This window comes from Anolis carolinensis, chromosome 4 (assembly GCF_035594765.1).
Source record: "Anolis carolinensis isolate JA03-04 chromosome 4, rAnoCar3.1.pri, whole genome shotgun sequence".
NCBI lineage: Eukaryota > Metazoa > Chordata > Lepidosauria > Squamata > Dactyloidae > Anolis > Anolis carolinensis.
Genome location: NC_085844.1, coordinates 187957043 through 187984493, shown reverse-complemented (window position 1 = coordinate 187984493; position 27451 = coordinate 187957043). Strand labels below are relative to the sequence as shown.

The 27451-nt window shown below is 44.6% G+C and overlaps 1 long non-coding RNA gene across 1 annotated transcript; it reads right to left on the bottom strand.

The window, feature by feature from the left end:
- Window positions 1-455: 455 nt before the first annotated feature.
- On the bottom strand, window positions 456-27451 carry LOC103278677 (uncharacterized). The gene is made up of 5 exons (XR_010005443.1): window positions 27281-27451; window positions 26232-26273; window positions 18003-18167; window positions 2260-2336; window positions 456-599 (listed from the first exon to the last, which is right to left on the bottom strand). It is a non-coding gene; the product is annotated as an uncharacterized LOC103278677 (long non-coding RNA).

Here is a 27451-nt window from a genome sequence, read left to right as displayed (position 1 = left end):
GGAGTGTGTGTTATTTTTTGCAATGAGTGTGGGATGAGTGCACCCCTCCATAATTTCCTGAGAGGCAACGTGGTTCTTTATTCCATGAGAGTTATATTACGTATCTCTGTTTGTGCACGTTCTGATAACAATGAAAGAAATATTCTCCTAGATGTTTGGTTCAGTCCAAGATATTTTTAGTAAAAATGATCAGATATACAACATTATCTGACTGCAACGGTGAACACATTTGACTAATCAAAGTAGATAATAATACTGTATTAGAATTGGCAATTACCTTATATTTATTATTGATAAGATAACTATCTCAGTAATTTGAAATTGCACTGGAAATATCAAAAAATAAATTGCATTAAACCTGAAACTTAAAATTTCTGCCCTTTATTTTATTTTCATCCTTCCTCCACTGTAACATGCAAGGAGAAACCCACAATCTTGAATCAGAAAAGCACAACGGATTCTCAAGAAGGAGAAGTTGTGGTCAAATGTTTGACATTCTTAAGAAGTCTTACTTCTAAGGAATTGTTGTTACCAAAGGGAGATTCCATGGTGTCATTTATGAGTCCACAGTAGAAGTTTCTGGCATCATTTGCATTATCCTAAAAAAGAAAAAGAAAGGAATTCTATGTTGTTAGCAAAGAGAAAAGCAAACTATCCATAGCTGCCCAAGTGGGAACTGGAGGGGATCTGCATCAGTCTCATAGGGCACATTTACATGTGATCACCTCTCCTTCTTGCTGATCATGTGGCTAGGAGCAGTGGCTGTGGTGACACGGGTATGATCCATCCCCCTTTACTGTGCTAATGGATACAGGGAAAAGGCATTGGCACCAGTGTTAAGTCTGGACAGCAGACTAGGCTGAATCAGACCAAATCCCACTCTCCAGATTAATCTAAATCTATAAATTAAGAAAGCAAGCAGAACCCTAACTATGCACTTCCCTAGAGCCAGCTCATTCCAGCCTCCATTCTTTCTCAAGATTAGTTGGCTGCAAGAAAGCAGGCATAAGAAGTTAATTGGCATTAATGGTGAGGCTTTTGGAAAGGAAGCTCACAGAGATAAATAACCAAATTGCAATGAAAATGTGATATTTGCATTTAAAAAGAAACATGTATATGTCCACTGCCTCAGTAAGTTCATATAGTCACATGCCACAAATAATAACATTATAACATTGAGCTTGCAAATGTTTATACACAGCTTCAAGTTATTTTATGAAGCCTGATCCCTTGGTCTTGGCACTGGCCAATCTAGGTATGCATAAATAAGCTTACTGTTCCATATAGTTACAATTACAGCTGGAGTTACATCACAATTAGTTACAGTTAGTTGGGGTTACATGTAGATATTGGGAAAACAAAAATAAAGATAACAACTAATAGATAATGAAGACATTAACATAGTTAAAGGCTTATTCATTAATTAAAACTGAGATGTAATTAATAGGGGTGTGCAACTCAGCATTTTCAGTCCTGTTTTTAGTTGCCCCCACATCCTATTTATCGGAAAATTCCCGAAACCAGGCGGGGGATTCTGCTTTTGCAACTGGATAATCATATCTTTGGCTGAGATTGATTACATGATGCCACCACTGCCCTGTTGCTGTCCTGGAGACAGTGTGAAAAGTGTTTCTTTTCATTAATGCAAAACCTCTGTGAATAACCTCATTTCTCAGTTCTGTCATGCTATCAGTTGCAGCATGATAATTTCATTTTGCTGTAATGCCAATTTCAGATGGTCCAGAGGATAGGCTTTAGGTGACCTTTGTTTACCATTGACTGGGCAGAATAGAGTAATCATTGGAAGATTAATTACATTTTTCTGGTAGTGATTAATTTAATTTATCATGAATTTCTTCCCTCTAGGGGAAAACACTGCTTTTAATTAATATTTCTGTTGGGGGGGGGGGGGATATATGTCTATATGTGCCAAACTAGGAAAAGGGGTGGTACTTAGTTTACAGTGCCGAATGCTGCATGTTATAAAGTATTAAAGCAAACAAAGACTCAATGTAAGATTTTAAAGAGAGGTTCTGATTGCATGGTGCATGTGTCAAGAATGGGATTTTCCTGGGAGAGGAGCCTGGTGTGATAAAGTCCTCAGACAGTAACATTATTTCTAAATTGCCCACTTGTAACATGTATAATATAAGCTATTTTCTATGCTTTATTCTGTGAACACTTTATTTTAAAATTCAACATTATGGTTCGGATGATCCAAAATGTATGCTCATTTCACAAACAGAACAACACACGTACTGCTTTTGTTGTATTTAAACACATTTTTTCATTGTAATTCTCCCATGGTATGTTTCTCGGTGGGTGACCGGAAATTCCTGTGAAGAAAGATATGTATAATGTACATGAAAAATGGACATGTTGGCATGTGGGATTTTTCACTTTGCTGCATGGACAGATTATTCTCAATGGGTATGGCTTGCTAGATTCAAAGTTAAAAGAAATTATTATTTGACTGGAGCCTTAATAGGTTTTGTTGACCATTCCTAGAAATAACAAGATAAAATACTTTATGATACAAATTCAGTGATATCAAACATAGTATCCTAGGTGAGGAAGGTGTGACAAGGAGCAACAACTCATGAAGCAAAATTTATTACTGAAACTCTTTTAGCATGGCACTTTACATGTTAAAAATCAATGTGGCTGACACATCAGCAACTTTCTGTGAAAGGAGCCTTGAGAATAGCTGTATAGTATCAGTTTCAGTGCCCCCAAAGACCAATGTATGAAAAGGTCCTTCAGTCTTCTCATGAGCCAATGGGACACCTGTTTGGTCTATGAGAAAAGTAAATTGTAGAAGAAGGTATGCACAGTGCTTAGGCCCAAGTCTCCCAATAAAAAACAAATCTAATAACTATGCCTTTTAGTTTTGAATTTGAGGACCCATTCCAAAAAGGTGCTGAACTTCTCAAAAGCAGTGCATGAGACTGAACAGCCTATAGGTAAAGCCTGATCCATATAGAAAGTTTCCTCAAACTCAAAGCCCAATTGTTCAAAATTAGAGGAAACAAGCAAAATGCAGACTTAGTGTTGCATTTTAAAAGCTCTGCCCCAACACTATACTTCCTGAAAGGATGTATAACACACAAAGGATGTATACATCAAAGGATATATAACGCACTGTGCAGAGCTCAACAGAGATTGAGTCATTTATAGATTCACCCTGAGGATAAGGACCTTATCACACAAGGAATTTTTAGTGTCCTAGGATGCTTCTGCCCCAATTGAGGGATGGATGGGCATGCATGACTTTCCTCAACTTCTGACGGAGGCCCCAGTCCCAGTCCTAGGGTGCTTCATCATCAGCATGTCTGTCCCGGTTTGGCGACACTTCCCCCGTGTGATGGGGGAAGCTTGCTGGCAAAACAGCATGGGGGAATGGGTGGGCATGTGATAAGGTCATATGACAGATGACGAATAAACATACATTCTTGGGAACTATCCCCAGGGGTTATATCCTTGGGTTAGGCAAAGGAGGGACTGAGAAAGGGCCAACTACCCTCTTTTCAACACCCTTCTTGAGGATCTTTTCCCACACTATGTGTTCATGGCCAAAAACAGATTTAACATTCCTTCCAAAGAGAGGTGTGCACTTTCCACAACTCTTCAAAATAACCAACTCACAAATACTGGACATTAGGCTTGATCGATCCACGGCCATTTCCCCCCTCCGTCTTCCTCCTCCTCCTCGGCCTCCTTCCCCCTCGCCCGCTCCCATTGGCTGAGCCCGTGACGCCCCTTTTGCTGAGGGGCAAAAGGAAAGGGCCTGAATGGTGGGAGTTTGGGTGATTTGCAAAAGCTGTTTTTTCCTAACGAAAAAAACGACGACATAACGAAAAACGGCCTCTCGCGATTCGAAACCGCAATATCCAGACATGTGGACAATCAAGGTCGTATATTGCTTCAAAACAAACGAAAATAACGAATTAATAACAGGTAACGGGGAAATCGAATTATTTGAGCAAGCCTACTGGACATTCTTAAAGTTGGGGTAAAATGTAAGCCAAAACAGGAAAGAACCCAATTTAATTGGGCTGGGGCTTCTCTTGTCTGCTACAGCTCCATGCCTGTTTCCAAGAGTTCTTCATCTGGAGGGCGGGGACAAAAAGAGTGAGAAGCCCCACAAATAGAACTGATATGATGAAATTTACAAGTTTTCGTAGTGCAAAAGCAATGTATGCCATACTCTCAACAAAGTAGTCTATGTGTCTGCCCAGGCATGTTTGAGGGGTGTGTAAGCAGAGAACTCCTGGAATTCTGACTCAAATGCTGGTTGTCTGTGATATTGACTAGAGTGGGACATGATACATCCAAAGCTTTGGATGTATCAGGTCCCAATGAATGGGAGGGTACTTGGCTGATTTCATCCAAAAATAATTAATAAGATTTTTATTTATTTTGTGTCAAAAGCATTGCATTAATAAGATAACCAAACAGTTACTGAGAAATTGACATATGTCCTATAAATAACATTCAAATATTGAATCAAAGGAAAAGCTTTATGGGTGTGAGCTTTTGTAAGAATATCTATGTAAATCAGGTAACCCAAAAGCCAATTGGCCCAGTTTCTAACCACTCTTTTCCTCCTAATTTTCTCTTTCTACCTATCATCAAGATCTTCCTTCTTCTTTCTATCAACTTCAGTGATATCAGTGATATCTGCAGATGTCCCAGGTAAAACACTCCTTCATGGAATAAACCAGTCCAATGGCCATTGCATACTACAAATGTCAGCTGATTGTGGCTGCACCTGACCTGATGGAGAAGTTGGAAAGACATATGCATATGAAGTGAATGTCCCCTCAGTAGAAATGACCTCAGTCACATCAGAGGTTGCAGTGACACCAGTCTCCATACTGGATTCTAACAAAGAAATGGAGACACACAAATCTTGGAACAACTATTTAACTACAGAGAGATTAACAGGTTAATACCCCACCCCCACCCCTGTTTCAAGTGCTTGAATGTGCTACAGTGTGTCTACTAGGCTTGCTCAAATAATTCGATTTCCCCGTTAGTCGTTACTAATTCGTTACTTTTGTAACTTGTGAAGCAATATTCGACCTAGATTGTCCACTCGTGTGGATATCGCGGTTTCGAACCGCGATAGGCCCTTTTTTCTAATGTTGTCGGTTTTTTTCGTTGGGAAAACAAGGTTTTGCAAATCACCCAAAGTTGTTTAAGTGCACTGGGGCGACCTAGCGTGTTGTTTCCACCTTGTGGCCAATCAGAGAGCACGTTTAACCCAGGGGAGGGGCTGGTAGTACGTCCTGAATGAAAAGAGCGTGCACGGGAGCCTCGTGGCTCATTTCGGCTCGGGATCTGCACGAGAGAGGGTGGTTGGGAGTGAGATTCCAGACAGGCAGGCAAGATTGCTGCGTCACAGCTTCCTTGGCTGAGCTAAGATTAGAAGACCGGGAGAAAAGGGTGGGTGGGTGAGGTGGGGTGGGAAACTGTTGGGTGTTTCTGCAGGGTGTTTTTCCCAAGGGCCTGTGGCCTTTTTTCCCCACAAGCTTGGCGTTTGCCATTTGCCCACCAGCCCTGCAATTTTTCTGCTGCGCCATATTGCCTGCTGGTGCGGGCGGGGTGGGCTTTCATTTTGATTAGGAAACTTCTTTTTTTCAACGCTAACAAAGTCAGGCAAAAGGGTTGCGATTCCCATTATCCTCCGTATAATACCACCTGCTTTGGGAAAAAGGGAGCGTGTTTTTGGTTCCTGCTGCTCAATAGGGCTTCCAGTGGCAGGCAGCAGTGAATCTCCTTCCCTGCGCTAGTAGCAAAGTCTGGCAAAAGGGTTGCGATTCCCATTATCCTCCGTATAATACCACCTGCTTTGGGAAAAAGGGAGCGTGTTTTTGGTTCCTGCTGCTCAATAGGGCTTCCAGTGGCAGGCAGCAGTGAATCTCCTTCCCTGCGCTAGTAGCAAAGTCTGGCAAAAGGGTTGCGATTCCCATTATCCTCCGTATAATACCACCTGCTTTGGGAAAAAGGGAGCGTGTTTTTGGTTCCTGCTGCTCAAAAGGGCTTCCAGTGGCAGGCAGCAGTGAATCTCCTTCCCTGCGCTAGTAGCAAAGTCTGGCAAAAGGGTTGCGATTCCCATTATCCTCCGTATAATACCACCTGCTTTGGGAAAAAGGGAGCGTGTTTTTGGTTCCTGCTGCTCAATAGGGCTTCCAGTGGCAGGCAGCAGTGAATCTCCTTCCGTATGCTAGTAGCAAAGTCTGGCAAAAGGGTTGCGATTCCCATTATCCTCCGTATAATACCACCTGCTTTGGGAAAAAGGGAGCGTGTTTTTGGTTCCTGCTGCTCAATAGGGCTTCCAGTGGCAGGCAGCAGTGAATCTCCTTCCGTATGCTAGTAGCAAAGTCTGGCAAAAGGGTTGCGATTCCCATTATCCTCCGTATAATACCACCTGCTTTGGGAAAAAGGGAGCGTGTTTTTGGTTCCTGCTGCTCAATAGGGCTTCCAGTGGCAGGCAGCAGTGAATCTCCTTCCCTGCGCTAGTAGCAAAGTCTGGCAAAAGGGTTGCGATTCCCATTATCCTCCGTATAATACCACCTGCTTTGGGAAAAAGGGAGCGTATTTTTGGTTCCTGCTGCTCAATAGGGCTTCCAGTGGCAGGCAGCAGTGAATCTCCTTCCCTGCGCTAGTAGCAAAGTCTGGCAAAAGGGTTGCGATTCCCACTATCCTCCGTATAATACCACCTGCTTTGGGAAAAAGGGAGCGTGTTTTTGGTTCCTGCTGCTCAATAGGGCTTCCAGTGGCAGGCAGCAGTGAATCTCCTTCCCTGCGCTAGTAGCAAAGTCTGGCAAAAGGGTTGCGATTCCCATTATCCTCCGTATACTACCACCTGCTTTGGGAAAAAGGGAGCGTGTTTTTGGTTCCTACTGCTCAATAGGGCTTCCAGTGGCAGGCAGCAGTGAATCTCCTTCCCTGCGCTAGTAGCAAAGTCTGGCAAAAGGGTTGCGATTCCCATTATCCTCCGTATAATACCACCTGCTTTGGGAAAAAGGGAGCGTGTTTTTGGTTCCTGCTGCTCAAAAGGGCTTCCAGTGGCAGGCAGCAGTGAATCTCCTTCCCTGCGCTAGTAGCAAAGTCTGGCAAAAGGGTTGCGATTCCCATTATCCTCCGTATAATACCACCTGCTTTGGGAAAAAGGGAGCGTGTTTTTGGTTCCTGCTGCTCAATAGGGCTTCCAGTGGCAGGCAGCAGTGAATCTCCTTCCGTATGCTAGTAGCAAAGTCTGGCAAAAGGGTTGCGATTCCCATTATCCTCCGTATAATACCACCTGCTTTGGGAAAAAGGGAGCGTGTTTTTGGTTCCTGCTGCTCAATAGGGCTTCCAGTGGCAGGCAGCAGTGAATCTCCTTCCGTATGCTAGTAGCAAAGTCTGGCAAAAGGGTTGCGATTCCCATTATCCTCCGTATAATACCACCTGCTTTGGGAAAAAGGGAGCGTGTTTTTGGTTCCTGCTGCTCAATAGGGCTTCCAGTGGCAGGCAGCAGTGAATCTCCTTCCCTGCGCTAGTAGCAAAGTCTGGCAAAAGGGTTGCGATTCCCATTATCCTCCGTATAATACCACCTGCTTTGGGAAAAAGGGAGCGTATTTTTGGTTCCTGCTGCTCAATAGGGCTTCCAGTGGCAGGCAGCAGTGAATCTCCTTCCCTGCGCTAGTAGCAAAGTCTGGCAAAAGGGTTGCGATTCCCACTATCCTCCGTATAATACCACCTGCTTTGGGAAAAAGGGAGCGTGTTTTTGGTTCCTGCTGCTCAATAGGGCTTCCAGTGGCAGGCAGCAGTGAATCTCCTTCCCTGCGCTAGTAGCAAAGTCTGGCAAAAGGGTTGCGATTCCCATTATCCTCCGTATACTACCACCTGCTTTGGGAAAAAGGGAGCGTGTTTTTGGTTCCTACTGCTCAATAGGGCTTCCAGTGGCAGGCAGCAGTGAATCTCCTTCCCTGCGCTAGTAGCAAAGTCTGGCAAAAGGGTTGCGATTCCCATTATCCTCCGTATAATACCACCTGCTTTGGGAAAAAGGGAGCATGTTTTTGGTTCCTGCTGCTCAAGAGGGCTTCCAGTGGCAGGCAGCAGTGAATCTCCTTCCCTGCGCTAGTAGCAAAGTCTGGCAAAAGGGTTGCGATTCCCATTATCCTCCGTATAATACCACCTCCTTTGGGAAAAAGGGAGCGTGTTTTTGGTTCCCCCTCTTTCCTTTCTTCTCAGCTGCTCAAGTTGGGCTTGCTGCAAATATCTTTCTCCTATTAACCCTAGCAAGGTCTGGAAAATACAGGTATCCCCTCTTTTACGTATAACAATAAGAACAACAGTAGTAGAAGGGTTTGCGGCAGTTCGACCCAGAACACATTGCCAATCAAGAAACAACACATCTTTCCCCCTAGTAACACAATACCTTCCTCCCTTCTGTAAGCTGAAAACACTCCCGTTATCATGAAGCGTTCAGCTGAACGCGGGTCTGGTGGAGCAAGTCCTGCTAGTGGTCAAGCTACAGCCCGGACACTGTGGGGGGCCAAAAAAGTTAGGGTGGGTCCCATCCGTCTGGAACGTGGAACGATGGGAGTGGGTGGACTTGATGAAGAAGCTGGCTGTTCGACTGCTGAAAGTTCACAGCCCTCCACCCGGAGCCAGTGTCGGTGGAGCTGAGACAAGTGGACGATCAATGGAACATACAGGTGTTGCCGTCCTGGAACTACAGGTGGTGGATAGTGAGGATCTTGTTAACCCCACCCCTCCACCCGCTACTGACAGTGAGGAGGAGGTAGAGGAGGTAGTACCATCAAATCATAGACTTTCTCATGCTGCTGTTATGGTGCCCATGACTCCTACCTCCCTGGGCGTCGGCACAGTGGCTATGGGGAGGCCAAGGTCATATATTTGGGACCATTTCAATGTCCACACTCAGCGTGCCACTTTGGCAGTTTGTAGACACTGTGGGGCAAATATCAGCAGAGGCAGAGACCCGAGACATCTTGCGACCTCGGGGTTGAGCTCTCACATGAAGCGGCACCATCCCTCGATATCGGTAGGAGGGGGAGCTGCAAGCCCTTGCAGTGGCAGCATTAGCACACAAAGTTCTCCTGGTGTAGATGGTGGAAGGCAGACACAGTCCACCTTGGAGGATTGGGGCATGCCATTAGCCAGGAAGAGAACGGGAGAAACATTACCCACACCCCAGCAGATAACCCGAAGTGTGGGAGAGATGATGGCCCTTGATCACCATCCCTTCCGCCTGGTTGAACAAGATGGCTTCGTCCACCTTATGAAACGCCTGTGCACCCGCTACAAAATCCCCTCCCGTCACACCTTTTCCAGAAAAGTTATTCCCGGATTGTACGAGGGCTGCAAGGAACGCATTATCCAGATGTTGTGGAGCGCCATGGGAGGACACATCCATTTTACCTCTGATATTTGGTCAAGCTTGGGAGGAGGCCATTCCTACCTCTCTCTCATGGCACATTGGTGGGAGAAGGAAGGCAGTATGGATACATCCCATTGTTGGGCACTCCTCGCTTTGGAGGTAGTTGATCGTGATCACAAGGCAGAGACCATCTGCAGCTATCTGGGAAACATGATGGGGGAGTGGATGCGGTGCAGGCCGGAAGAAATGAGGAGGGGCTTCATGGTGACTGACGCTGGTAAAAATATGATCAAAGCGGTTGAAAGTGCAGGGTTTTTGAATGTCACCTGCATGGCCCACTTGCTTCACAATACCGTCAAGGAAGGTTTAAAGAGCCCGGATGAGCAGCCGGCCAGCACCGCAAACATCGCCCTGCTGATCGAGCGCTGTAGAAAGATCGCAGGCTACTGAGAGACAGGCAGAGCCTTGAAGGCCTCCCGCAGCACAAGCTGCTCCAGGACGTCTCTACCCGGTGGAATTCAACCTATAAAATGCTCGAACGCATGGTCGAGCAGCAGAAGGCGGTACACGGCATCTCCCTTACATTGGTTGCGCCTGTTAGCAAGCTTGTTCCAACTAAGCAAGAGTGGGACACCATCTCCCAGCTGGTAGACGTCCTAAAGCCATTCAAACATGCCACAGAGACACTTTCGGAATCAAAAGCCCTTCTTAGCCAGGCGGTGCCCCTTGTCTTGGGGCTAAGGAGGCACCTACAAAGGCTTGGGGCCGGTCGAACACTGGACTCCCTGGCTGGACCGCTGACACCACCGGTCCAGGAGGGAGGGAGGTCTTTGCTGAGGGTGGGGGAAACGGGCACAGTGGCCCCTCTACCGGAAATGCCTGCCACCCCCAGCACTAGCGCTAGTGGCGAGAGTGATAATCCCGGGGAGCCGGCAGGGGATTGCCGTAGGGTTAGGGATCTCCAGCCGCGACCAGGAAACGCTTTCTTTGCAGAGACGGTGGCCATACTAGCCCGCTCGGAAGATTCCTCTTTGCTGGCTTCTGCGCAAAAGGTAGACTCGGCCGAATGCTTGGTCAACAGGTACTTTGAGGAGCCTCCTGAGATAATTTCTTGTGATCCATTGGCCTATTGGGCTTCACGTGATCACATGTGGCCGGATCTGTCGCACGTAGCCCGCCAGTTTCTCAGCTGTCTGCCCACCAGCGTGCAGAGCGAAAGGGTCTTCAGCCTAGCGGGAGATGTAGTCACGCCCCACCGCAGCTTGCTGGACCCTCAAACAGTTGAGAAACTGGTCTTCCTGAAGGCCAACCTTCCCGTGTTGAATTTCCCCGATTTGGATTTTGACACTGACGCCTCCTAGAACAACAGTTCTCCTTTAAGCTGCTCTGCTTCTGATTAATTTTGGCTATTTCTGTTGGGGGGGGGTTGCCCCTTTGGCCTATGTCCAACAACTCTCTCCTCTATCCTACTATGCTTTCCTTCCTCTCATCCCTTCTGTTCTCGTCTTTATCATCACACACCGTTGCCCACTTTCGTTTTTGGGTAAATCAATCTCTAGGGGCCGTTCCCTGAGGTTCCTATAGGTTTTGTCTCCCGTAATAATGATTCTGGCTGGGAAGAAGGATATTCTGGGGGAACTTAGTCCATAAAAGCCAAGGTAGGAAATGCATCCGCTTTGGGTTCAGAACGGATTAAATTCAAATCTCTACCCTTTTTTTGGCAAAAAATATTTCGGGAATGAGCCATGACTGTAAGGTCTTCTCCAGATCCTCGCAGTTACTGTACAGAATGAACATTGTTATAATCCATGTGGATCCTTCGGTAAGACATATTTGGTGAAGGAATACGGCAGAGTCTCGCTTTACAGAGATAACGGTCCATCAGAATCTTTGTGGCTGCTCACGGACGGGGCCGTTTGGCCGTCAGGGCGTGTGCCTTTGCGGCTGCTAGTGACCTGTGAGCGCAGGTTCTCTGGCTTCTGAAGTGCTTTTTGCTGGTTTGTTGGTGGGACGATAGAAGAGGGTGGAATCACACCGCAGTAAGCAGGACACCTCGGCCTTGGTCACCATTTGTCAAAATTGTTGTCCACTGCCCCATTGCCTTGAGCGGGTGTGGTCGACGCTGTGGCCGCGGGACGGCCGCCTTATGGTCCCCGCGCCCTCTGGATGCGCTTGCGGACGGTGCCGTTTGGCCGTCAGGGAGTGTGCCTTTGCGGCTGCTAGTGACCTGTGGGCGCAGGTCCTCTGGCTGCGAAAGTGCTTTTTGCTGGTTTGTTGGCGGGACGATAGAAGACGGTGGAATCACACCGCAGAAAGTGGGACACCTCGGCCTTGGCCACCACTTCTCAAAATTGTCTTCTTCCACTGTCCCATCACCTTGAGAGGCTGTGGTCGACGCTGTGGCCGCGGGACGGCCGCCTTATGGTCCCCGCGCCCTCTGGCCGCGCACGCGGAGGGTGCCGTTTGGCCGTCAGGGCGTGTGCCTTTGCGGCTGCTAGTGACCTGTGGGCGCAGGTTCTCTGGCTAAGGAAGTGCTTTTTGCTGGTTTGTTGGTGGGACGATAGAAGAGGGTGGAATCACACCGCAGTAAGCAGGACACCTCGGCCTTGGCCACCACTTCTCTAAATTGTCTTCTTCCACTGTCCCATCGCCTTGAGAGGGTGTGGTCGACGCTGTGGCCGCGGGACGGCCGCCTGATGGTCCCTGCGCCCTCTGGCCGCGCACGCGGACGGTGCCGTTTGGCCGTCAGGGCGTGTGCCTTTGCGGCTGCTGGTGACCTGTGGGCACAGGTTCTCTGGCTTCGGAAGTGCTTTTTGCTGGTTTGTTGGTGGGACGATAGAAGAGGGTGGAATCACACCGCAGTAAGTCTTTCACACTGAGCTCAGACTTGTAGTCTTCTCCGAGCTATGGAGAACTCTCGGACGGATTCAAAAAAGACTTCCCTGTCGGACATCAACGGCAAAATTTCCTTCAAGTCCATGCCATCCTGATGCTTTGCCTGTAATTTCACTACCTCCTTGAAGCGGCCGAGCATTATAACATGGAGGATGGACCAGTTGGATCTTCTTACACTCCCAGGCACTGTCCTGTTTTTCCAAAAGCAATTAAGTTCAAAAGTGCCATTCTTCCCACGCTCAGCCTTCCTTACGGTCAAGCTCTCACATCCACAGGTTGCTATGGGGAATTGCATTGCGATGACAATGCGAGTATGCGGTCCTCCAATGTTTGCGTGAAGTCTCTGCTCTTATTTTGTCAAGTGTGGACACAGCTCTGCAAAACCTCTACTAACTTCCAGGCCACAGTCCGCACCTGCAGTGATATGTCGCAAGAAGAAATAAAACGTCTGTCATACCCTCCACATCCAATCCATGTTGTTGACAGTTATAAATCTGTGTGGTTCCCTTAGGCTTCCTTCTCTTACAACCCAGCTTTGGTCCTTTCTTCTTTCACCTTTGAGAGAAGGCTCCTCTGCCCCTACTCTCTTTCAGCCAGCAGACTGTTATCTCATATCATAGGTTGTAAATGTGCCTTCCATAAATTTCAAATCCTGCCTACAGGTCCTCTAGCCACGCATGTCGCATTTAATGTTCCACACAAACAGCTAGATGATTCCAGAGGCTGAACTTATGCGGCCCTGCCGCAACCCATTCCCAATCTTGAAAACGGCGGTTGATCCGTTTTCTGTTCCCAGCATGTCAATTAACACTTTTCGTGGGAGAGACTAGGTGACTTGGAATTCCCAAATAACCCAGCACATTCCATTAATTATCCTCCAAGCAGTTCAAGGCTTTGAAGAGAGTATTCAACATGGCCGACGATGGTGTGACCCCTTGCAGCAGCTTGCCGAGTGACCTATCTGTAGAGAATGCTCTTCCTCGAGGCCAAACTCCCGGTCCTGGAATATCAAGAAATCCCTTTGAAGCGAGGAGGACTCTCAGAGTGTTTATAATACGATCAATGTAAAATGATTAAAAAAATTATACAGTCCAGGACAATTCATAGCGTTTTGTAATTGAAAATGAGGACTGTGTTTTGACGAATGAAATGAAAGGTGCTTTACAAGCCAACTTTGTTAACACTGCCATCGTTATATGTGGGACACCCTGCCCAAAGCCTCTTGTCGTTTAGGATAACGGAAACTTTTTATTTATCTCCCACCCCTTTCCAATGCTTTTACAATATGGGATAACTGAAATCCCACAATGACAGGGATAAACCTTTTTTTTATGGATCCCTGCCATTGCCTGCTATAATTATTTTCTCTATGCGTGTGTCTGAGAGGATAAGATACTGAGGGAAAGTATGTGATGCTAATATTCCGCAGACTCATAAGTAGAGAAACCAACCACTCAGAAACTCTGTATTGCTATTAAAAACAATGACTTATGTCTTCATGGTTTCTTTTGTCTCAACATTTGTGCTATGTTTAAGTTCTTTGGTTTCATTTCTACTCCATAAAGACAATATCTTTCATTATTTTACATCTACAACTTTACTGAATCTGTAAACCAACAGAAGTCATTTCCCTCTTTCAAGCTCATCTGCTAGAGAACTTTAATAACACCAGACACACACTAGTCTTCCCTCTAGTTCAACTCCATAGACATGAACCTTACATGAGAGCCTTAAAACCTTCCTCTTCCAAAAAGCCTTTGAGGACTGTGGGGTGGATCGTTGCCTATTGAAGAATTGGTTGCCAGGCCAAGAGTATTTCGCACTTTATTGATTTTTAACTGTGAAACTACCTCTTCTCTGTGGAAGTATTCAGCCCTCGGCCCAGAGCCATGTTTTTACCCCACTGTTTTTTAACCAGGTAATGCTGTATGCTGACTGTGACAGCTTTTTTATTTTATGTGTTATTGATGCAACATTTTTTTTACTATAGTTTTTTTTTTGTTTAATTGCTGCCATTGTATTGTTGACGGGCATGCCCCATGGAAGCCGCTCAGAGTCCCTCCGGGAAGATGGGGCGGGGAATACAAATAAAGATCTTACTGTTGTTATTATTATTATTATCATTATTGATGTGATGGTGGCCACGACTACCCTGCGGACTGCCAGCTTGCTTGTGTCCATCCGGTAGGGCTGCGGCCAGGGCCGCAGACGGTTTGCTGTCAGGGAGTGTGCCTTTGTGGCGGCTAGAGACTTTGGGGCTCTGGTCTGGTTGACACAGAAGTCTGGTTAGGAAACATGGTGGAATGGAGCCCACCAGGGGATCTCAACAAGTTTTTCATCGTTTGATGCGAGTGTGGTGCGTAGACAAACGGAAGGCTTGGATCTTGTTTGTGATTGGCCAGGGTGATGCAACAAACACCGTGGTATGAGAGAGACAATCAAGAAGGAAATTCCTGCTTCTTGGCAGAAATGGGCAGTGCTGGGTGAGATCTCATGGGTGGTGGGGTGGTCGCATGGGGCCGGCCAACAGTGGCCGGCCCCCCTGGTCAGTGGGGCTTGGGACCCCTTTTCACTAGCTGCCGTAAAGGCAACACCCCCTTCCCCTTGGGTGGTGGGGTGGTGGCGTGGGGCCAGCCAACGGTGGCCGGCCCCCCTCGTCAGTGGGGCTTGGGCCCACATTTCACTAGCTGCCGTAAAGGCAACACCCCCTTCCCCTTGGGTGGTGGCGTGGGGCCGGCCAACGTTGGCCGGCCCCCCTGGTCAGTGGGGCTTGGGACCCCTTTTCACTAGCTGCCGTAAAGGCGACACCCCCTTCCCCTTGGGTGGTGGGGTGGTGGCGTGGGGCCGGCCAACGGTGGCCGGCCCCCCTCGTCAGTGGGGCTTGGGCCCACATTTCACTAGCAGACGTAAAGGCGACACCCCCTTCCCCTTGGGTGGTGGGGTGGTGGCGTGGGGCCGGCCAACGGTGGCCGGCCCCCCTGGTCAGTGGGGCTTGGGACCCCTTTTCACTAGCTGCCGTAAAGGCGACACCCCCTTCCCCTTGGGTGGTGGGGTGGTGGCGTGGGGCCGGCCAACGGTGGCCAGCCCCCCTGGTCAGGGGGGCTTGGGACCCCTTTTCACTAGCTGCCGTAAAGGCGACATCCCCTTCCCCTTGGGTGGTGGGGTGGTGGCGTGGGGCCGGCCAACGGTGGCCGGCCCCCCTGGTCAGTGGGGCTTGGGACCCCTTTTCACTAGCTGCCGTAAAGGCGACATCCCCTTCCCCTTGGGTGGTGGGGTGGTGGCGTGGGGCCCGCCAACGGTGGCCGGCCCCCCTGGTCAGTGGGGCTTGGGACCCCTTTTCACTAGCTGCCGCAAAGGCGACACGCCCTTCCCCTTGGGTGGTGGGGTGGTGGCGTGGGGCCGGCCAACGGTGGCCGGCCCCCCAGGGGAGTGGGATCCAAACCCCCATGTCTATCGCCGCAGTTAAGCCCCCGCCCTGCTGCTTTGGGGAAAGGGGCGGGGGTGGGAGCCGGCCCACGGTGGCCGGCTCCCCAGGGGAGTGGGATCCAAGCCCTCATTTTGCCATCAGGCGATAAATTAAACCAACGTTGCACAAATCTTACATTTATTGGGAGGGGGAGGGGCTTGACCACTGTGGTATAATGGCCTCCAATCTGGATGCCTGGGGAAAGTCATTGCGCATTGTGGCAGCACAATGTGTCTCTTGGCCAATGGCCACCAATGTCCTAACATTTTGACAGATTTACGGGCACTGAAACAATGTTACACAAGTAGAAGAAGGACTTTCACAGTGAAGGAACCCCTATTGAACAGGAAATAATAATTCAAAAGCAGGAACAGATTTTTGCAATTGTTAAATAAAGTTTTTTTATATGAACTATGAAATTGCGCAATAAATCTTAGGAAAGGGCAAACGCTCTGCAATTTTGCGAACAAGCAGGGTGGATTGTGTTCTCCCACTGTACCAAATTTGATCAGTATAGCTGAAAAAATGAGTGCAGGAGAGCCCCATCAAAGGCCCCCCCCTTGGGCTGTTTTGGGCCACTGCGCATGCGCGTCCGCCATTAACGAATTACTTTTGAAACTAACGAATTTTCGTTAATTTCGATTTTTTGGGGGGGGCGAAATTCGGAAATGACTTCAGAAACGAAACGCTACCCCCCTCTACTTTTGAAACGAGTTTAGAATCAATTTTTTCGTGGATCGCTCAAGCCTAGTGTCTTCCTTAACCTCATCACAAATTTCCTTGTCAGCAGGATTCAGGCAGAAGAGGCCACTTGGCCATGAACTTCTTAGCCAGGCCCTAGACCTTAGGTCTCTTTTTACCCTTCTTTGGGCCCTTCCATATAGCCATATACAGTAGAGTCTCACTTATCCAACATAAACGGGCCGGCAGCATGTTGGATAAGCGAATATGTTGGATAATAAGGAGGCATTAAGGAAAAGCCTATTAAACATCAAATTAGGTTATGATTTTACAAATTAAGCACCAAAACATCATGTTAGATAACAAATTTGGCAGAAAAAGTAGTTCAATACACAGTAATGCTATGTAGTAATTACTGTATTTATGAATTTAGCACCAAAATATCATGATATATTGAAAACATTGACTACAAAAATGAGTTGGATAATCCAGAATGTTGGATACGCGAGTGTTGGATAAGTGAGACTCTACTGTAACCCAGAATATCAAGACAGGTATGAGTCCACACTGCCATATAACCCAGTTCAAAGCAGATAATGTGGGATTTTATACAGCTGTGTGGAAGGGGCCTTAGAAGTCATAATAAAACAGCAATGAACAGCAATAAGAACAAAGTTTATGTATATTGATATGTGTATATACTTAATTTCACTGATTCTAAGGCACACTTTCCCCTCTTTTAGAGGCTCCAAAAGCAGGGTGAAAATCTATGGTACCTTGGATTTTCAGGTTTTTGAGGGTGTATTTTGAGAGAGGAGGAGGAAGGGCCCTAGCCACAAGGGTTCTGCCAGCTTTTATCCTCTGCCTCAACCACATGGCTGTTTACCTGTCTGGCCAAGCTAAGCAAGCACTGTTTACTACTTTTGCTGCCTCCCAATGGGAGAGCTAGGAAAAACAGTTCATGCAGACAAGATGACTTCCCGCCTTCCCCACCCCCCACTACAAAGCCAATTAGAAACAAAAACAAGGCTGGTATCATACTAGAGCTGAAAGAGTAGGCAAAGAGAAGGCATCCCATCTGAAATCCTGTGGCTGCCTCCTACAGACTTCTGGGACTGTTTGTTTAGGGAGGAGCATTTACAATGCTCAAACAGAGAGATTCTGGCCATCCTTACAGCCTCTAACTAGTTCCTGGGATGCTGTGTAGGTGCTCCATATGACACTGGGCCTCTTTAATCCACATCAGGAGAGAACAAGAACAAAATGGCAGAGGCTTTCTGCTGCTAATCTCATCTACCTCACCATCATTCACCAAAAAGAGTAACATTTAATCTATACTTCTTCTTTTCCATTTTTTAAACCAATGGTTGAATCTGACAAAATATATGCAGATATTATGGGTTTGTTTTTTTTTTGGGGGGGGGGGGTTGTGTCAGGAGCAACCGGAGTTGTGGTAATTAAATATTTCCAGACATCCCATTATCCAGTGCTGAAAATCACATTTCTCCTCATTACAATTTAATTCCTGATGATACAGTTTCTGGGAAGTGAAATGGATGCACTTACTTTCACAACTGGTTTCAGGCATTCCATACATTACATTCCTAAATATCCTCTGGTATCCTTTTTCACAGGAGCACATGGAGATCCCTCGACGTTTAACATTGTCACCACATAACATACTCTTTTCACTGAAATTTGCTGGCACAAGTTGGGGTGGGATCGTTATTTCTAAAAGAAATTCAGCTCAGAATGAATAAAAGCATATGGCAGTAGTTTTCTAACTCTAGGTCCATAAAGCAGAGAAAGAATTAAGGTTTTGGGAAGATGCAGATTATCACAAAGTATATAGACTGTTGAAGTAATCCAGTTTGGCTCAGTGCTGTAGAATCCTTGGAATTATAATTTGTGGGGCACCAGGACTCTTTTAGTAGAAAAGGCTGAAAACCTTGTAAAATTACAACTCTTATTATTCCATAGCACTTATCCATAGTGGTTAATGTGCTGCCAAATTGAAGTAATTCTACACAGTAGAAGCACTCAGTATAGAGAAGTACAAATATTGCAGTGACTCTAAGAAAGTTGAAGGGGAATGAGTTACCTATGCCATAAATTTAAACTGAATTGAGTGATGGCAGTTAAACTGCAGTCAAACTGCATTAATTCTACAGTATAGGTGTACTCTTAGAATGCTTATACAGTATTTGCTGTGCTCAAAGTCCCTTAAGAACTTTGCTCCTTTTCTTTGAATATTTAAACTCTATTTAAACTCAGCAAAAGTTTAAAGCTTCTGCAATGCTAGAACTTTGTAATGTGAAGGAAAATATAACATGAGAGGACAGATTCTTATTTGGAAAGAGTACAGGTTGAGGATCCCTTATCAAAAGTCCAATAATTTTCAATGCTCCAAAATCCAGTATTACTCACATGGATGATTCAATGGACACAAACTTTGTTTCATGCACAAAATTATTTTAAAACATGATATATAAAATTGTCTTTAAGGTGTATTCATTTTTTTAATTTCATGTCAAAAGCATTTCATAAATAAGTAAGTCTTCAAGATAAGTTGATATGATACATAAATTATTTTTGTGTTTAGACTTGGATCACATCTCAAAGATATCTTGTATATGTATATGCAAGTATTCCAAAATCCCCCCCCCCCCAAAAAAAATCAAACATACAGAACACTTTTGGTCTCAAGCATTTTGGATAAAGGATGCTCAACCTGTATTGACCTTATTTTGCATCTCTTATAGCTACAGCTCTGGGTCTGGCATACAGAGCATGAGCCAAAAATATTTGTGGAAGATGGTAACCTAACATTGAAATGGCAGACAAAGGTTTGAGGAAATGAGACAAAGAGAGTTCCGGTGGCTGTAGAAAAAATGACGTTTATTTTCAGTGGCCAGTGAGAATAAGCGATATAGAAAAGACCTTCCCCTGTAATCAGGAAAGCGAAGGTACCTAGACAAAGGAACACAGATCCTTATATACTATTTTGGTCTACCTCCACCTACGTCACATAGGTATTATCAATCACCAATTAGTGTCAAAAAAAGTCTTACTGGGCACTTAACTAAAAAGCTATCTTTGCATTTTCCTAAAATATAACTACTTCAAGACCTCTGTCCCTCCATTAGCCTTATCTCTGGAATTCTCATCTCATCCATTAGGGCTCCCCCTCGTCCTCCATTAATTAAGGAATTTACTCCCTACCTTAACTTGTCAGAGAGAGTAATTAGTATTCCCCCTGGCACCAGGTCTTATCTTGACATCCCAAAAAGCCTTAATTTGTCTCTTGTCCATTAGCTTATCTACTCTTGTTGACACTTAACATATGTCCCTGGCACTCAGAGTGAACTTTGGTCTTGCTTATGGGGAGAGAGTTATTTTGCTGAGCAGAGTGTATTTTTAAGGCCACGCACACAATCTGCTGGTGATTACATATTTTCCTATTTCTATTTCTTAACATGATTACATTCAATATATAGTTTCCAATACAAGTATTATATTTTCCCAATACACCTTCATAAACATGACATGACAGCTGACAAAATCTGTAATAAGTAACAACAACTATGAAATATATAATGGCTAAAGTCAATACAAGAGATAATAGGCTACCGATGACAAAGAAAAGGAGATTCAAAACTAGCAACTGTTGATAATGGGGAGTATGCCATCACACCCAGGCACCTTTTAAAGCTTTGAGATGTGCTTCTTCCTTTGCCCAGGTGAACTGCAGGGCCTTACTTAGAAGCTCCGGAAATTTCAGTAACCAAAGGCACTTTGAGTTGAACAATCAAACAAAATTTTATTTTCACAAAGTCTATGGCAGACTTGGCACACGTAGTTAAGGTTGCAAATATAAACAGTCAACTTATAAAACCTTGCAGATGTTCCTTTCTTGCTTTCCCCCTTTAGTTGCTGGTTTAACTTCCTCCAAAGGTGAAGAGATCCTGAGATCCTCTTTACCCTAGCCCTATCAGAAAGAGCAGGTCTATAACTATCTAAGCTCCAAGCTAGTTTTTGAGGCGAAGTAGGTAGAACTTCCTCCAGTGGCAGAGAAATCCTGAGATATTCTCTGCCCCAGTGCTAAGCTACTATTTTTTTTAGAAAGAATAGGTCTTTCCCTATTTATGCTCAGCACTGGTTTTAAAGGCAGGTCAGTACTTACGATGGCTTTGTCAGAGTTGGCCTGGCTTGGCCACACAAGCACATCTGAGTTCTTTCTTCTTCAGTCTAGAAGGCAAGAGGCTTCTCAAAATGGAGCCTTCTTTCCCCAGGAAAAGGGGCGGTCTCCAGAACAAATAGATACATTTGCAAGCTGCAAGCAGCAAAGACTTTGCTGAGCTGGCTACAAACTCTGCTAATAGTTAACTATCAGAGTGCTGCAGAATCTGCAGCAACCCTGGAACAAATGCAAACAGGTGCTATTTCTAAAACTATGGGCAGCTTGTAAAATCAAACTCCTGGGAGATGGAACAGGGAGAGAGATGGATGTAGAATCTGATCTCCATTTCCTCATCCTAGACAAACCACCTTCTTTATATCTAAGCTCTGAAGAAAACAGAATTGAGGGGAACATACCAGATTCATATGAAAACATTGGACAGGTACTTATTCTCTTGCCATACCCTCAAAAATGCAAATTCAAATTAGGGAGTGTAATTTATGTAATTTTCCCCTGACCTGATGTAAAAAAGCAGAGAAGATGTCCATTCTCTCAAAGAAAGGGGGCATTCTGGGCCCACAGTAACCACCAGCCCATCCTTGGATGTTCATCCTTCCAGCGGCTGCCCATCTTCTTCAAAGATAAGCACAGCCAGCAAACTGTTTCTACCCTTCTTATCTACCATATCTTGAACTTTATCAATTCAGCCAACTCACCGTATTGACATGTCCCGGTGTAACGCGGGCACCAAAATTTCTCATTCAAATATGAAGCAAGAGCTGAAAGAAGGGTTGGAGTGAGATAGAGATAGTTAATACAGCCTCCACGCCAGTGTTTCTGCACTTTGGCACTCACCGACTAAGATATTTCCTCCCCATTGGCCTCAGTTACTTTTGGGACCAGCAATGCCATTACCTCTCTGCAGCTGGGCTTTGCTATACACCAACAAATCTGAAATGTGTCCAGTGTCAGGGAGTATAGTTAAATGAACCAGCACTACATTTCAGAAGAGTTGATGTAATGGTCTGTGGCAACAAAAGGAACCAAGAGTCATAACACTAGCACATTAAAAAAGGTATGTAGACCAAGTTGAATTTAATATTAGAAATTTCTTTTCTGTTTTCTTACTTTAAAATAACTTTATTGTAGTTAAAAAATGCCATATTAGTCTGGAGTATCCATGTATCATTTATACAAAAACATCATCATAATCAACAACAACAACAACAACAACATTGGGTTGTTGCATGTCTTTCGGGCTGTGCGGACATGTTCCAGAAGTATTCCCTCCTGACGTATTCCCTCCTGGAACATGGCCACACAGCCCGAAAGACATACAACAACCCTGTGATCCCGGCCATGAAAGCCTTCGACAAAACAAACAACAACATTATTTTTATATCCTGCCACTATCTCCCCGAAGGGACTTGGGGCAGCTTACATGGGGACTAAGGCTGGCATGAACAAGGATTACAGGGTAAAACACAATTAAAAACATAATATCATGTAAACAATGTAATTAGTATAATAAAAACCAGAAGAGTAAAAACATCATAAAAATACATCAACCAACATCAACAACCAGTAGGTGGAAATGGTGGGCATGATCAGATTCGAGAAGGAAGGGCAAGGACTTGTGCAAAATGCAGACTATGGAGCCGGGACTGGGAGTAAAGTGCTGACAAACCAGAACAATCAATTAAGGCTGGGCAGATCTGATTGGGACTAAACCAACATTCAATAATGGAATCCAAACATCCACATATTTTGGTATCCATGAGGGATCCTTGAACCAAGCCAATATTGCAAATATTGAGGGGCCATTGTGGATTAGGAATACAAGAGCATTTTTGAGGATTTTGATCAATTTTTCATTCTCCCCACTACTCTGGTGGCTGATTTCCCTCACCAACATGCATAGTGCCCTAGAACAATGCTATGTATGGGCATTGTAAAGAATGCAGAATGATGGCCCTGTGATCGAGGTGACCACCACCCCTAACTAAAAGATAGTTCAAAAATCAAGACTTTATGTTCTATATTCCATATATTTATAGTAGAAGGTGATTGAGACTTTTTACTGGAGTTTACTGTGGTTTACTAAAACTCTCTGTACAAAAGGTGTTTGACCTTTTAGCCTGAGGCAAGAGATAACAACTTCATGAATTGTAAAATCATGCTGCTAAAACTCCACTTTTATGAATTTCCATGCTGGGTTCTCCAGATGTTATGAACTTCGTTCTTATCAAATATTTTCAATTGTTTATATCATTCATGATTCCCCTTTATGCAATGTAACTCACTTTTATGGATTCTCCCTTATTTCCATGAAATCTATCTATCTGCCTATATGTATTTGTACTCTTTGGGATCCCCGGAAAATATGTATTTTTCCCAGTATGGTTTATATTCCAACTTTATTTTATTTTTCATTTTATTTCATATAATTGTCAAATCATGAAATCAAATAGGAAATATTTTGAACTCAACCTGAACCCCAGAACTTATCCCATTTCCTATGACCCAGGCTTCCTTTCCCAAAAACAAAAGGATAATCTGCCACCGCTAAATCCAATCAAATTCAAATTGCATGGACAATATAGGGCTTGAGTCGCCGAATTCGGAGTTTGCTGACCTAAAGGTGATTCGCCCCAAGGCAAACATTGTCATATCTCACCCAAAGGAAAAACCAGGACACCTCAGGAAGGCGCCCTGCAGAGCCTGTCAATATGGCTCATCACCACCCATCTTTGCTTCCATCTCTGACACCCCAAGGCATATCTAAAATCTGTATACGTGACAGAAACCCGGACACCCTTGATTGCTGCCATTAATAAATTAAGCACCCTTTAGAAATCGGTCTAGCAGGACTTAATCCGCTAGTTCCTGTCCCGTCACCTCATTGTTTCGATAACTCCCGCCTTCTCTTTCCTGATTGGCCCGAGTAGAGACAAAAGGCAGCTTCCTATTGGGCCAACGGAGCAAGGCGGGAAACGAAAGCCCGTCTCGTTCAATGATCAGATGGGCGGGGAAGCAGGGCGGGAAATTCAAAGGGCTGTCAGACTGAAATTTTGTATAAGTATGGCTTTATTTTGATTGTATGGTACCCTAGTAGACCGAATGATCGCTACTAGAGTCCTCTTCAGCTGAATTGCTCAATAAAGACTCCTTGGCGGATTTTCCTTCAACTTTGGCGGACCTTCTTCATTTCGGCTTCAGGTTGTATTGCGGCTCGTAATTCTCCTTTTGGCTTCGCCAAGGTCCGTTCTCTCAGGACCGGATCGGGTCTCTCCTTAAGGGCCCGATCCCCTAAAACGCGGTCGACAACAGCCCCAAAATAAAAAAAACCCCTCTTTGGAACTGAGAAAAAAGCTATAGTACACTCCCATAATTGTAAGTACTATCTATAATCAACTGTTGGAAAATGGGAGAGACAAGAGGCTGGCTCATATTGATGGACACAAATTTAAATATACGTAGTTTAGCTGAGCCTGTTGTACATAGGATTCCAAGATTTAGAATGGGCATGGTTTTGTGGACATGGCATGGCATGTGGACAGGAAGTAATCCTCCACAGATGATGATGCGTGCAGAAATATTCATGCTTCCCTGTGTATTCATGCATGGAAATATATATGCATTTCTTCTTATTTCCATTCTCTTTCCACTGAGCACTATTTCTGCCTCATTTGTTTGCCCAGACACCTGGGTTACACATATGGCTTCTAGTATAAAGTGATAAATATAAATGCAACCCCAAAGCCTTTCCCATTCTTCATAATATGAAAATGATTAAAAGGGAGAAAAATGTCTGAACTGGCCATTATCACTTCATTCCATGCACATTTACTGAGCAATACTTCTCACTCTGTTTTGGCCCTTACAGAATCACAGATGACCATCCAGCCCTTACTCTTGGACAGTTATACATCAATACACAGCCTAGCCCTGCAGACTTATGCATGCTTGTATGGGAAGTTTCCATCCAATTCAAAGAGAAATACTTTTGCATAAACATGATTACAACTGCCTTGTTTATCTCACTGAGCTGAAAGGAAGTCTATGTAGTGCAAGAACAACTTCCTTCCTAGGTAACAATCTGCATACAGATTTTTAAAAGTACTGTAATAAAAAACAGGAGGGGGCACAGTGTGACTTTCAAAGCTGCTTATGTGATCTATAGCTTTTCACATTCATCCAGCTGCCATTTTTCTTATTTTAAAAACATATACTGTATATACTCAAGTAAAAATCAAGAGTAGGTTTTGGGCCCAAAATTATGGATTTTGATATGACCTATGTATAAATGAAGAGTCATTCCACAGAGAAGGGAACAAGCAATGACACTTCAGGGGGCCAGCCACACTTGATCACCAATGCACTTTCCCCCACCAAGACATTCAGAAAATTTCTAGACTTATGTTTGTATACATATGGTAGAAAGGTCTATTGCCTTTTCTGGAAGTGTCCAAAAGTTGCTATTTATTTTTAAATAGGTTGCAGCCCCCTCAACATTATTTAATGTTTAGAAAATACTCCCCCTCCCCTCAAACCAGAAAGGGACTTCTGGACATTACTGGTTGTTTTTGGCATTTTGGAGACTTTGCCCAGCCAATGGAGTTTTTCAGAGAATGGACCCTGCCTCCTAGTCCCACCTCATTTGTCCATCCCTTGTTTAATATCATCCCTCCCCCACATTCATCCTGTCTTTTAGTTACTGAATGAGAGTATCTCCAATCTTAAAGGACTTAGGAAGTCAAGCCAAAAAGTTGCACTTCTTCAGCATGATCAAAGCCCATGCATTCTGCATAGGCAGAAAATTGTTCCCCAAAATCACTGTAGTTGCTTATCCCATATTTAATCACTGTCAACCAATTATAAACATATATTTAAAAGGAATGGAGTAATGGAAAACACGCTTTCCCTTAAAGAAAACAAGTAGCTGTTGCTGAAGGTGAGTCTACATTGGGAAGAATGTAGACTCAGGACCTCATCACATTCAGTCACCCAATGTGGGCAACAGCAGGGGGATTTGCCAGGCAGCGTGGTGAATCTAGCGGGCAGCAGGGGAATCTGTCACCCCATGCCCCGCATCGCCTGCAGTGACGCCTTCCACATCACAGAGGGGAAACTATCACGGGCCAGCTTCTTCCTGCACTTGCCCCATTGTAGGCAACGAGAAGGCGGGAAGCCTCCTGTGTTCACATTGCTCCCTCTTACGACGATTTCACCACAATTTGGGGATGGAGCCTCACCAGAAGTAGCTCTCCACCATTTGATGGGATCTGACAGGCTTTGTCCCCAAAGTGTGGTGAAAGTGTCGTAAGAAGGGTAAATTTATCCATGTGATGAGGTCCTTGGACTCACTCTGAAATGATTGCTGCCTGTCCCCATGACTTTTGACTACTTCTGGTGAGTATTGAAGGTTTTATACAGTTAATTTACTTTCCACTCTCAATCACTTGAGAGCATCTCATGCCTTAGAAGTAGACAATGGCAAACTTTCTCATGCCAAGAAAATCCTATAACAAAGTAGACACAAATTGGAGTTCATTTGAAGAGACATAATAACAAATGTTCCACACCTCAATCCATAGAAGAGGGAAAAATCCTACCTTTACTTTTTCCATCTCCACAGTACATGACAAGCCCAAGACCTATGAGAGCCATCAAAAAAGAAAACACTGTTGTGTTATTAATCCCCCATCAATTGTTTTAATATTGCTGGGGCAGCATAGGCTGGAAATTAATCAGAAACACACATACAAAATCAGTGAAGTATTTTTTTTACAAAAATGTATGTGTTAATCTTCCAACTATTAGAGAAATTTTCTAAAAGTTATTTCATCTAATAGTTTGAGCATTTGATCAGGAACTTGGATCTGTCACTGTTTTCCTTTATTATCATTTCTTCATAATATTTGTATTTATAATTACTAAATGTCTAACATTTGACACTTTAATTCAAAACAAGCTGTTTCTGAGGTTCTGGCTAGACAGTTTTTAAAGAAGCCTGTTGTATCAGTAAGTTTGATATAGACTGAAAACTCCCATATAATCACTTACAATAAGTAATGTGTTTAATTTGCATACAAAACCTCATCTCCACACGTTCTCTCAGAAATTAGAGGAACAGTTTGAAAAATACCCTGCACTCCACACCTCCTCCCTTGGCCCTGCCGTTTCTCTGGGGGTCTGGAAAAGGTAACCTGGGGTCTGCATCACTTTTTGAATCAGAATGATAAATCAGGTGACAGTATCTGTTTTGTCTTCTCCAAACATAGTGTTGACAAACCCTCTCTTTCACATAAAATACAAGCACTTGTTCTATTAGAAAATAAATTTTAATGATAAAGTGGTTCTGCTACATAATTTTAGTTGTCAGAATTTAAAGCCACTTTCAGGAACTAAATTATTGCTCCTATAACACTTTACAAACTAAGTTTCCTGTGGATTGCTTACATTTCTCTACCTAAATAGTATGTTGGAAACTGGATCAGAATTTGTGCTCTTCTAACTCTGTTTAGTATATTCTAACAACTTCTCCAGGGTCTCTGGCAGAAAAGCCTTTGTCATCACTTGATCCTTTTAAGTGGAAGTATACAGCTGAGCCTGGAAACATTTCTATGTAATGCCTTGAATATATTAGGAATTTCTTACTCACCCAGAATAAGACAGCTGAATACATTCCTCATGGTCCTGTTTGCACTGAGCCAAGGAATGTTTTACTTTACACTGATGATCAAGAGTTAATGCATAAAGGAACTACAAAGTGTTAACGGCAGCTTCTTTGAATATGTCATTTCCCTGCACTTCACTTCCTACAATCAGAAGG